Source organism: Schistocerca gregaria, chromosome 2, assembly GCF_023897955.1.
Source record: "Schistocerca gregaria isolate iqSchGreg1 chromosome 2, iqSchGreg1.2, whole genome shotgun sequence".
NCBI lineage: Eukaryota > Metazoa > Arthropoda > Insecta > Orthoptera > Acrididae > Schistocerca > Schistocerca gregaria.
This window is the reverse complement of record NC_064921.1, coordinates 537094327-537107784: the sequence shown is the minus strand read 5'-3', so window position 1 is coordinate 537107784 and position 13458 is coordinate 537094327.

Below are 13458 nucleotides of genomic sequence, written 5' to 3'. Positions count from 1 at the left end.
AGGATGACAATGCGATGGCAGCGCCCTCTACACAAAGAGAACACAAGCGCTGTGCTGCCTGGCCACGGCCCAGTTCTACGAGTTCTACGGCAGCAGTTAAAGAATAGCAACAAGACTAGTCATTCTGCTCCTGCTATGTAGCATTGTCTGTACTGACGAGAGTTCCTGTCTTGTCTGTCGTCCTTTTCTTCCAACACATCTGTTTAACATAAAGTTTAGTATTGTAATCATTTGCTTCTGTAATAAAATTCATTAATACGATTTGCTTGAATTGTTGTCTAGCCATTCAAGAAAGCAGTTTTCCCAGGCACCTCATATTCGATGAGTAGGCAGGATACAACATTGGCGACGAGTTCTACGAAAAACCTTATGCCTGGCGGCGACAGATTTTTTTTTATTTTTTATTTTTTTTTTTTTTGCTGGCGCCTTAACTCTACACAAAGTCTTTTCTCTACAGGGGTGTGTTTACTTGCTTTAATAGCGTCTCAGTGTTTTTTGTTTTTGCAAATCAGTGTTTTTAGGTGGGTGTTGCAGAAATTTTCTTTGCTTTTGTACCTTTTTTTGTTGCTTGCCTTGTCTGTTTCTTGCATCTATCTCTTCCAATATGAACAACCTACTTCTCCCAGCCCCTGCTTAGGCGCCAGAGCTGCAAGCGATTGACGCAATGCAGCTAACACAGATGTTTCAGTTTCTGACCCAGCAAATATCTACACTCTAAACATGGTACAACAGCTCCTGGTGAATCAAACAAATACAGTACAACAGGCACCTACTATGGCTCTGAGTGCCAAACCGTCTTTTTGCCAGTTTTATGAACAACAAGAGGAAGGGCTCGAGTGGTTGCAACAGTTTGAAGCCCACGTAATTGCTCACAATCGACCAGGTACTGTGAAACTCCATTATTTATTGCAGTGTTCTTCCTCATACAGAATTTGTTCCATAACACCACTGTGAGTGAACTCTCGTATGAACAGTTTGTAGATTCGCTAACTATCTATTATGACATACAAGTGAATGTGATTGTAGATAGGTATCAGTTTTTTTAATTGCAAGAAAAGGTCATAACAAGCTTTTCGCGAGTGCGTAACAGATTTGCGGGGTATGACGAGGAAATACAAATTCAAATGTGCCGTGCGGTCTGAGGCACGGCTTTCCGGGCGGGAAGGAGCGTCTGGTCCCCGACACGAATCCGCGCGGCGGATTTGTGTCGAGGTCCGGTGAACCGGCCAGTCTGTGGATGGTTTTTAGGCAGTTTTCCATCTGCCTCGGCAAATACTGGCTGGTTCCCCTTATTCCGCCTCAGTTACGCTATGTTGGCGATTGCTGCGCAAACAAGTTCTCCACGTACGCGTACAGCACCATTACTCTACCACACAAACATAGGCGTTACACTCGTCTGGTGTGAGACGTTCCCTGGGGGCGGGGAGGGGGGGGGGGGTGCACCGGAGGCCGAAGCGCACAAAAACCCTGGGTTCGGTGTGGGGCGGCGGAGGGGTGAAGTGGACTGCGGTAGTCGTCGTGGGGTTGTGGACAACTGCGGCTGCGGCGGGGACGGAGCCTCTCCGTCGTTTCTAGGTCCCCGGTTAACATACAACACAATACAAATGTGCTTGTGGTGCTTTACATTCCGATGTTATGTTGCATGATGAAATCGTGTACTGTGTAACTGATGTCAAACTTAGAGAACAGATTTTGAAACAGTCCTATCCATCTTTCCAGCACATAGTGCAAATACTAGAATAGTACGATTCAGGCGCCGTGTCGGTCGATAAATTTGAGCAGCCACCAATTTAGTGGGTTGAGTCGTACCTTGTTTACGACTGGCGTATTAAGTAGCGGCAGCTTGCGCGCACCATGCTGCATAAACAGTTCTCCATGCCGCGTAAGCAACTCTGAACAGGCAAAAGAATTAAGTCGTGCGTTTGGTGCTATTCACGGTGTTATGCTTGTTGCAAGAAACGTCATGTATAATCCGTATGGTTGCAACAGAACAAACGTCAGAAATTTGCCCACTCACAAACATCTCGTCACAAGGCACATGTAATCAATGCATTGTATCCAAAGCCTTCTGCGGGAATTAGCAAAACTAGCAAGAAAACAGTTTCTTCAGTGCTACGCCAGTCCAACAGACTGGAAAACGTGTCAAATGTCAGTTGGACGTGGGTTCCTCTGATACACTGCCGAATCGTAACACATATCAACTATTAGGCTTCCCACGCCTGTCTAAAACTAGCACGCACCTGACAGTTTATAGTGGACAAACCATTCCCGTTCTCAGAAAAATTTACTTTGCCTACCATGTGTCGCTCGCATACGCGAACTGTGAGTTTCACTGTGATACAATCACGTGATTGTGAAAACATATTTGCCCTTGATTCATTTGATTTGTATGGCTTCCAAATTCAGGACACTGTGTTGTCAGTGTCCGCGGTCAGTGCTAAAGACAGTGTAGCCAGCTTGCTGAGAGAATTCCCTGAACTATTTTCGAAAGTTTAAGGTACGGCTAACAATTTTGTTGCGCATATGGAAGACAATGCTCAGCCGAAATTTTGTCCGGCCAGCACTGTTGCCATTGCATTACGCGACGAAGTCTCTGCTGAACTTGAAGAATTGCACGATAGCGGAGCTATTGCGCCCATACAAGCTAGTCAGTGGGTAAGTCCACTGGTCTTGTTCCCCAAACCTTCAGGTCACATTCGCCTTTGTGTTGACTTTAAGTCTACAGTCAGTCCACAAACTGTGATTGATACTTAGCCATCGCCACACCCCGAGTTTCTCGTGGACAGATTAGGTGCTGGTTGCTACTTTTCAAAAATTGATTTGTGCAACTCATGTCATCTCTAGATGGAGAATCTCAAAAAGTGTGTGTTGTTAACACTCATTTAGGCTTGTTTAAATATTTGCATTTGCCTTTTGGCAGTGCACCCGCACCCGCCATTTTCCAATAGTATTTGAAACACCTGACTGCTCAAATACCAAACTGTTCAAACTGTTTGGACGATATTGTCGCCTGCTGTTTCCTTGCAGTGTCACAGAATTGCAGGCAGTCTTAAGGAAAATGAACCATTATATTAGATTCATGCCGAATGCAGCACAAATCGCAACTCCATTACATCGCTTGTGTCACAATAATGTCCCCTTGGTTCAGATGAGTGCCAAGAAGCTTTTCAAAAACTTAAAGATGAATTGCTCAGTGATCGATGCTTGGTTCACCTTTATCCCTGATAAACCTGTTCTGTTGCAAGTTGACGCTTTCTCTTACGAAATCAGTGCAGTGCTTTCGCACAGAATTGATGATAAGACAGGCCTATTGCTTTCGCATCTAAAGTGTTGTCCAAAGCTCAGTGTAACTATTCATAAATAGAGAAAGAGGCGTTGGCTATTGTGTATGGTGTCACCAAATTCCACCACTAAATATATGGCAAAAAATTCTACTTAGTAACAGATCACAAGTCATTGTAGTCCTTGTTTCATCCGATGAAGACGGTTCCTACATCAACTACCCAAAAAACTGCAAAGATGGGCTTTGTTGTTGTCTCACAGCCTCACGCACAGTAAGGTGTGATTCTAGTTCAAAATGACAGTGGACAGTCACGTATGCTGATTTCCAAAGCTTTGTAAAAAGGAGTGATGCAGTTACTTGACCAAGGACGCAGGGAGACTGTTCGTATAAAGCAGTTAGCGCGTCGACACTGTGCTCGGCAGGATATGGACACACAAGTAGAACAGATGACGTCAGAATGCCACGCAGGTGCGGAACATCAGTCCGCTCCACCACAAAAATTATCTGCTTTGCCTGAGTCGCAATCACCATGGCAACGTCTGCACATAGACTTTGCGGGACCTTTTTGGAACACTCGTTGCTTGATTGTGATAGATTTTTGCTGTGCTCGACAACGTCACGTAGCACAATTCAGGCGTTGTCCTCTATTTTTGGCCTCTAAGGTTTGCCTGAAGTCATAGTATCGGACAACGGCCCTCAGTTCACGTCAAACGACTTTGAAACATACTGTGAACGTAATGGCATACAGCATCTAAGTGGTGCATAATTCCATCTACAGTCAAACGGCGAAGCAGAACGTTTTTCAGAACCTTAAAACAGCAGCTGACCAAACTTCGCACCAGACACAACACTGCAACTGCACTGCTCTGAAACTGTTTTTCGCCTCCTATCGTTCGCATCCATGAGATGGACCGTCGCTGGCGGAAATACTTCACGGCCACCGCCGTCGGACACTGCTGCGCCTGCTCCACCCTCTTCAGCATCCGGCGCGGCAAATATCGCTTTACGCCGCATAATATTATCTTTGAGAGGGTTTTTAGCGTCAGCAGACGGTGGGTGCGAGGCGAGATCCTTTGTCGATTTGGCGCATTCATATATCTCATTTGAGGTCCATACGCATTGCAGCGCCGACATCACAATAAAATTCGCCACTGGCATGTGCACGGTGATCCTTCTGTATCTCTTCCTCCAGATTCCCGGATCCTGAGGACAGCGTGTCCGCAGCAGCCACCAGATGGTCTCATCACGATACCACGGGATGACCGCATGTAGACGGAGCCTTCATCTCTTCTGTCTCGTGTCGTCCTATCGATGGATCTGGACCCGCCCGTACTGCAGCAGCCGACGGCTTCTACATCTGGTTCTGGGCCTCAGGAGATGGACGTGTACCCTTTTAGTTGTTTTCCAGGGGACGTTTCCGCCAGAGCGAAGGCCGGATGGCGGGGTTCGACCGGAAGGATGACGTCCCCTGCAACCACAGCTTCCAGTCCAGCGCAGCGTACACGATCCTACGTCCCCTCCCACGGTCAAGCTCCTTATACAGTCTGTCGGTTTGGGAGGGGGGGGGGGGGATTTTCTGGTGTAAACTCAACCGCTGGCACGCCAATTGGGAACGTTAGAACATAGAAGGCTGTGAGACGATGTAGGCCAATTGCACACTGACCGACCCCTCTCCAGGACGACAGCACGATGGCAGCATCCTGTACACGAAAAGGACACAAGCGCCGTGATGCCTGGCCGCGGCCCATTTCTACGAGTTCTACAGCAGCGAGTTGAAGAGTAGCATAAAGATTAGTCATTTCGCACCTCCTATGTAGCATTGTCTATACTGAAGGGATTTCTTATTTTGTCTGTCGCTCTTTGCTTGCGACACATCTGTTTAACACAAAGTTAAGTATGTATTCTAATTATTTGCTTCTGTAATAAAATTCATTAATTCCATTTGATTGATTAGCGACCTGAGAAATCAGGTTTCCAAGTCACCCCGTGTCTGACTAGTAGACAGGGTAAAACATCCCATCTATCGACGGGAATTTCAAATCGTGGGAACTTTTTTGCTTGAGGGCTGTGCTGAAGCCCCACGTGACCCCTTACCCGGGAATTTACGGGAAATTAGAAATGGCGGCGCCCTTTCTGGGACTCGATCCCTGGTACTTCTGGATGGCCTAAAAAGTGCACCCCTGAACATACGTAAACTGCCCAGATGCAGGGGAGAAAGATTAGGTTGGTATACTTTGTTAATTTTGGTTGGGAAACTGAAGTAAATATCAGTCCTAATTACGTAATTAACCATAAAGGTCGGTCCTAATTCCGCAATTAATCATAAATATCAATCCTAATTACGTAACTATATGCATAATGCTGCACAAGGAGTGTCTAAAATCGCAATACAGCTCAAAAATAAATGATGCCATACAACTGATGTTATCCTGCTGGGGAAAAATTCACAATACCACTCCAAACTAGTGGCAGACTTACTCAAACTCTACCCTTCGCCTATGAGCTGGTGGAAGAAAAGGCTGGAGTGGAAGGTACTATCTTCATTTTTTGGCAGGAAATATGTTCAATTGATGAGATGCTGGTGTTGGACCGAGAGGAGTTTAATAAGTGTATTACCTGTAAGCACACAGTTGGGGACTGTATCTCTTGCTGTTTGATGTCACAGTTCGCTACAGACACCTGCTTGACGATCACCCTATAGCCTAGGTAAGTGAAGCCAATACATGCTATTGCAACTGATGGAAAATGGTGAACTGTTCTAATTACACATCGCAATTGTTGCAAAAAACCAGCACTACTAATGAAAGGGTCATAATGCAACAAATGTACTGTGGAAAATCGTCATCCCAAAAGACTGCAGAGGGGTAGCAGTTGAGCGTGTGTTGTTCTAGATGTATGACAGAAATAATGGAATTATAGGCCCTCCTAACTCCCTTCATCCCTCCACCTCCCTCCTACCCTCCCTCCCTTCACCTACTTTGGGGACAGAGGCCTTTTCAAATGGGCGACTGCTGCCGAACGCCTCGCGGTTTTTCTACAGCCTACCGCCCTTTCACTGGTGGACAAGTGGCACGCAGCCTGCCTTGAGGCGACAGTCCAAGCATCAGCCCTTGGCCAACACAAAAGGATGTAAAGGCAACTAAACCATATGAGATAAATGATGGCCACCTGAGGTGGACCTTGTTTCTTAACCCTGCAACCCTGGTGTGGGAACAACTGCCTCGGGTGAGCACACGTACACACTGGACTGTCCCCAAACCACCCCCACAAGTGTCTGGCGTTTTGAATGTGAAGACACTATACTGTAACAATTGTATTTAACATCAACACATCTGTTACAATTGAGCATCAATTAAAAAGGAAAACACAATAGTGATGATAATAAATGTCCTCTTTCCACGAATATAGGCTCAGACCATTTCCTTTTTTTTTTTTTTGTTTTATGAGCAAAGTCGATATAGTTTCCTTTCAACTGCAGAATACAATTCACATCTCAATATATTACGACATCCAATGAAGTGAAAAAAACTATAGCAGCGTTGCTGATTATAGATGGCGAGACTGCAGACGCCTATACATGTCCACCCTGCATAAAATTGGGAAACAAATCTTCCATTTTTTGCTGCAGAAAATCTGTCTCTGCAGAATGTTCTCGTTATTTCGAAATAATCATTGGAGTTAAGAAAATGCGAGAATTTAAACACCAAAGAAAAATAACTTATACAGTAAGCAATTTCTTTCAGCTTATTGGACAAATTATACAACCTGAGAGCATCTCTGGCATTCAAATCAGTGTCTTTAAATAAACTGTCACACATGTGTGTATTGAAACATTTCAGATACTTGAAATAACATTACAGAATACAGCGTTTCACTCCATTTGCTGACATGTCAGACAACACAATTACTTTACATTTCACAACAACAATCTGTAATTCAAGAGGACGTTGCTGTTTTGTAACTATGGCAGGTCCTGTATTACGAATGCGATGCTATATCACTCTGGCATTTACGAAATAATTAGCGAGTGCATGTCTTGTAATAGAACTTCCTAATCTATTACCTCATGTCTCTTTTGTTACATCGAAACCAATTACCGTCTGCATGCTTACATTTCACCTTTTTAATGCGTAACTCACTGACATGTCTGCACAGTTTCTATCATACAGCAGATTCTTGCGTTTTAGTTTTGTAAGCAGTTTTGTCATGGTAGCCTCTTTGATGCAATCTACTCACATAGAAAAAAACACTATCATTTCTAGGTTCCGTAACGAGCTATAATTCAAGTGGTGTCTACTTTATAGAGATTATGACGAACGAAATAACACAGGAATTTCTGTAACACCTATTTTTAAACATGCAATTATGACAATAATAACAAAAACAGTCATTATTCCGCAAGAACAGATTTCTATTAGTTTTATAAGAAAAATCAGTGTAGTTCTGAGAGAACTATCTGCATCCAGACATTAATCAGTTTACCAGCCCTTGTAATGGAACCTCCTATAACAGTTAACTGCGTCTTCTTCCTCTGATATATCGAAAAATAAATACAATATGCTTGTTGACATTTAGCATATTACATATATATGTATTGTTCAACTGAATTGGGTGACCAGTGGTTGAAGTTGATTGCACAGACCTATGTAAAGCTTCGCCGACTGTAATGGAGCAAAATCATATCCAACAGACCATCAATCACAGGAGAGGGTTCCTGTATTGTTCCTTAGAAGGCAATTTAATAGGTTATTTTTTGGCTACAACACAGCCAAGCAGTCTACGACTACGGCTTTGTACACTGCCATTTTTGTTTTTCTACCATAACTTTGAGGTCTGTATCAGGTGCTAAACCAACATTAACACATTTTGATCCATTGGCTTTCACAGAAAGCTGGACATTACACGGTGCTAACTATGCAACTCCCACAACACACAGGTTGACAGAAATAAAACAGAGGCAATGTTTCTAATTGACAAAAATATGGAAGACTTTGCGGCTTTGTAGAGCGCTGAAACTGCTATCCTATACAGTTAATCTCACCTTCCACAGCGACAGGGATACGAATGTTTCGGTGTTCCACTTTGAAGAGCATCATCTCCTCATTTTGCAGTCATGTCCATGATTACTGTTCTGGAATTGACCATCAGCGGAAGGTGCTGTTCACAACAAGCACGAGGTAGTAGAAGTAGGAAGAGGTACTCTTTATCTTATTGGTGAAAAGAGAGAGAACATGTGGAGGGCATTACAGCTTATGAAAATAGGATGAGTCTGCAGCATTGAGAAGTGGTTCCAAACAACTGTATGAAGGTGATGACCTCTACATTTAATCCCATGCAGCAACAATTAGGAGATTTCCAATGTTCCACCAAGGCTCCCTCCATCTCAACCAAGTAGTGTCGGTCAATCATTCTGTGGTAACAGCGTACCAGTGGATAGATGGGATGCCAAAGACACTGTTGTTATGGGGGAGGGGGGGGGGGATGTACTCTAAATGCACTGCAGTTGATATCGTGATGAATTTTAGCAATTTTATCACTTCTTTGGTAATTTTAACGCCAGCCAGTGACACAACAGAATGCTTCCCAGTTTCTGTATCATCACTAAATCACCCTTCCACTACTTCGTATGTACCATTTACTAAATAGTGGAGATAGATGGCTGTGCACTATGTTTATTCGGTCATATACTTCAAAGCATACCTACTGTTGTGTAATTTCAGCGTCATCCAGCGATACAGCAGAATGCTTCCCAGTTTCTGTATCATCGCTAAATCACTGCTCCACTATTTTGCATTTGCAAGTAGCATATACTAGATTGAAAATGCAAATAGACGACTTCGCAGTGTGTCCATTCACCCATATACTCCAAAGTGTATCACACAGCGCCCTATACCGATGCAATTAGGTTATCTACGTATTTCCTGCACATCAATCACAGTACAGAATTTTTTATGATGACTGGCTGTACTTCCTTTTGTGGATGGGCGTCACTGAGTACTCTCGCATTCGTAGAATAAAGTCAGAGATTGATGGATGTCTCCCACATTATCCTTGATCAATCCTCTCTGCAATACGGTCACCAATTTGATCTGCAACGGACCAGAAGTATGAGGGTCCAACATCCAATACATTCCACGTCTTGTGAAGGAACATGGCGAGCTGTTCAGTAAAGTCTGTTTCGCACTAATCTTACGCACAGGACCCAGGACCCATCCCAACGCACAAGATGCATGCATCTCGAGGAGGGTAGCACCTCTTATCGGTTTATAATAGACATGAGATTGTTACGGTGATATAACAGACGGTTAAGAAAAAATTTGTGGTTTATACGTGATGGAGCTCCAGGCGGATGGAGTTTGAAAGGTTTCATATAAATCAACTGCCATCAATTCTGAAGTATTATTCCACTGTGCGGAGTTAGTACCAGGAAGGTACCGCCATGAGAGAAATGATCGTAGAGCATAAACAATGTTTTGCTCCTACAATTGCTATATTGTCAACGCAATATGGTTTCTGAACATGTCTGTTCAACATCAGGCTTACGAACACCCTCAAGTTTCGTACCCCAATCGCTATGGTGACAAACTTAAAAATGACAAAATTACTTCGTTCTACACTATTCTGGTGTCCTAGGAAGGCATCGACAGTGTATATCCACCGCTCGAGATGCTTATAAACCAACTACAACGAAGTCAGGAGAGTGCTGTTCTGTCTCTTAGGAAATTAATGGATTTTATGCGTCTTTTTAAGTCGGAAACGTACGTAACTTCAATCACAATTCCTGCACCTATCGTGATTATCGGTTTTGATGAATACCATGTCTCACTCGGAAATAGAGCGAGGAAAACCTGACATGAGTATTTTCGACAACTGATACATTGAGACAACACCCATGTCCTACTGGGCGAAAATGCGCTCGATAAAGCAGCAACTTCTTACAAGGGAATAAGAACCACTGTCAGTGGCCAAAGGAGATGTAACAGTTTTATTGCTGTTTACAGTAGCATCGCCGCAGCTCTGGTAGCATTCCTCTTGCACAAAGAGGTCCTGGTCTGATGTTATGTAGTTTTGCTGATGTTTCGTCCTAACACCATGTTTCTCGAGTGGACCTCCCTCATACTATTGAACGTGAAATATGTGGCATCGTCCACTCTTCTACAGAACACTCTATGGAATGGCTTAAGTCCGATAAACGCATTGATTCTTCTCCTTAATACATGAGGAATAGCATTGCTTGTGAGAATCAAGCGTAATTAGATAATATCTGTATTCGACTGCAATGTGAGAACAGAGTTATGAATTCGGATACATATGTTTTGGCTGCTTTAATAAGCGCATCTGTATAATACTTACGCCGTCTTTGTTGACGTATGTGTTACGAAAACCCATATAGTTTACAGGGGAGGAGGAGAGTTAAAACTGAATGCAGCCAGAGCATAATTTTTCACCAAAAAAACAATAGACAACATTAAGATATCAAAAATGGAGGTAAAAAAAAGGGAAATGACACTATAGACTTACGCTATACGTTGTTTTGAAGCCCAAACATTAACATACTACTATTTACTATTACTTACAGTTCATTATTTCTGTCGTATGCATGTAACAACTGTTGTAAATATTGAAAATTACATGAGTAATATAGTGCCAGGAAGGAAATTTCGAACGTTTTTCTGTTCTTGAATGCGTATTTTCTCTAGTAATACGACACGTTTAGCCTTGTTAATGTAACTTTTTTTTGTTGACATATTTCGAATAACTAAAAAAGGAAGGAAGTGATGTAAAATTATGGTTTCAGAATCCATTTAATTACAATTTCAATGTACTTGAATCGATGAAATGAAATGAAGCTGGAACTCCGAAAGCAATGCTTGTATGTTTACGGGTACTGCTTGTTCGTTACCTTTTCAGCTTTCAGCTTATATGCAAAACGTTCGCACGTTGCAAAAAACTTACCTGCCTGTTCTTTGCTAGCCGATAAACGTGTGCAGTGGGGGAAGAAACAAGGCATACTATTGTATCTTGCGCATTTCAACAAAGTGAACGATCATTGAAAAGTCAAAGAAACAGAACTGCAATAGCTCCATGCAGAATGAGTTCTTGTTTTATAAGATTGCCAGTGCATTAGTTTCTCTGTAGATTACATATATTCTTACTTCGAAATCTCTCCTATGATGCATCATACAGTGTGCGACCAATAATTGAAATGTACAGGGTAGAGAGAACGATAAAATTTTTTTAAACATGTTCCATCATTATGGAATACCATAAAAGTGATTAAGGGAACGGTCTCAAACGCTTAGACCGGTAAAATGGGTATTTTGGTTTAACATGTAGTCTGTATGTAAGTCAGTATGTCGGGGTAATGATAGATTAACCTAAGTAACATATAGGCCAACGGTAGCTTATTTCTTCCTTTTTCCGCAATATTTCTCGCCAGTACTGTACGTCTACTACGATCATTTGCTTCATTTTATTTTTGAATTTCGTTTTCATGTTTTCAAAGTAAGTATATACCTCGCTTTGTGACATACCAATATTTAGTTAGTTATTTTTATGTTCCAAGTATCATTTGTATAAATAAATTTTTTAGTAAATATACGTCTTTGCTGACCATTAACTGTTTTTTTCGTTCTTATATTGAAGACAGACAGATGTTAGTCAGTAATTTCTATCCTTCATTATTTGCATATTACAATGATAGATAGTCTCCTGCGGAAAAGGTGAAGTTGTCAGAGACAAATGTTCTCAATTTAGTTTCAAATTTTACTTTGCTTTCCGTCAGGCATTTTATATCACTGGATGAGCGATCAAAATTTTTGGGTTGCAGAATTGTGAACCCCTATTAATGCTACAGACAACTTCAATGGGGGGTACTGAATGTTATTTTTTTAATTCTGGTATTGTAATTATATATATCATTGTTCCTGTTGTGTATTATTTGTAACAAACTTCATGAGAGAATAATTGTACTGTGAAACCGATAGACTGCTGTTCAGATGCCGAGCAGAAAGCAGGCACGACGAGAAGAGTGTTCACCAAACTTTTTTGCCAAAGCTTTCTTCAGAAAGGAAGCAAAGCAAATATGCACATTCATACAATCATACACAAAAAACTGACACATACACGACCGCTGTCTCCGGGTCTTCTAGTCAGAATTTTTTTAAAGGGGGAGGAAATGTGAACAGTGAATAATAATAGGCGGGAGAAATGTAGGGGCAACGGCCTTGCGGCAGTGGATACACCGGTTCCCGTGAGATCACCGAAGCTAAGTGCGGGGTCGGCACTTGGATGGGTGACCATCCAGACCGCCATGCCTGTCGCCATTTTTCGGGGTGCACTCCGACTCGTGATGCCAATTGAGGAGCTACTCAACCGAATAATGCGGCTTCGGTCAAGAAAACCATCATAACGACCGGGAGAGCGACTTGCTGACCCCACGCCCCTCCTATCCGCATCCTCCTCTGAGGATGACACGGCGGTCGGATTGTCCCGATCAGCCACTTGTGGCCTGTAGACGGAGTGGGAGAAATGTAGGGCATGAGATGCTGCCCCAACGATCAGCGCAGTTACGTAGCCGCTTGTTGTGCTGAGACGAGACCGTTGACACAATGACTTGGCTCGTATGTCGGAGCGCTTGCGATTTGGAAGGTACTAGAAAACGCAGGAAAGAAGAGAATGAAGAGAAGGAATGTATACGGAATAAAGTACGCCAAATCTAAAATCGTATGACAGTAATAAAACCACTACAATAAAAGTAAATAGTCCAACCAAAATTAATGTATGCAAAAGAAAATATTGCTTGTGTGGTTCCACTTACATATGAAATGTGACTCCATTACTATCGGATCGGTTAGTACACGAGTAAACAACGCAGTCTGGCATTTTTGACAAAATAACTACGTCTCCACGCAATCGTAGCACCCAGCACGGTCGGAACTGGGCAAGGGCACGTCAGAGTGACGTCGCTGAGAAGTATCACCGCGGTGAAACGTGGAGGTATGAATAGGGTGACCCAATGTTTTGAGCTACTTAAGATGGTGGACGTAGGCTTCAAGTTTCTGACGTACTGACAATTCCGTTCTTTTTATATCCCCATGATCGCACATCTACATAATGCACAATATCTCTAACAAAAACCATCTGCACGGACTATCTGGGTACGCCTCACGGCC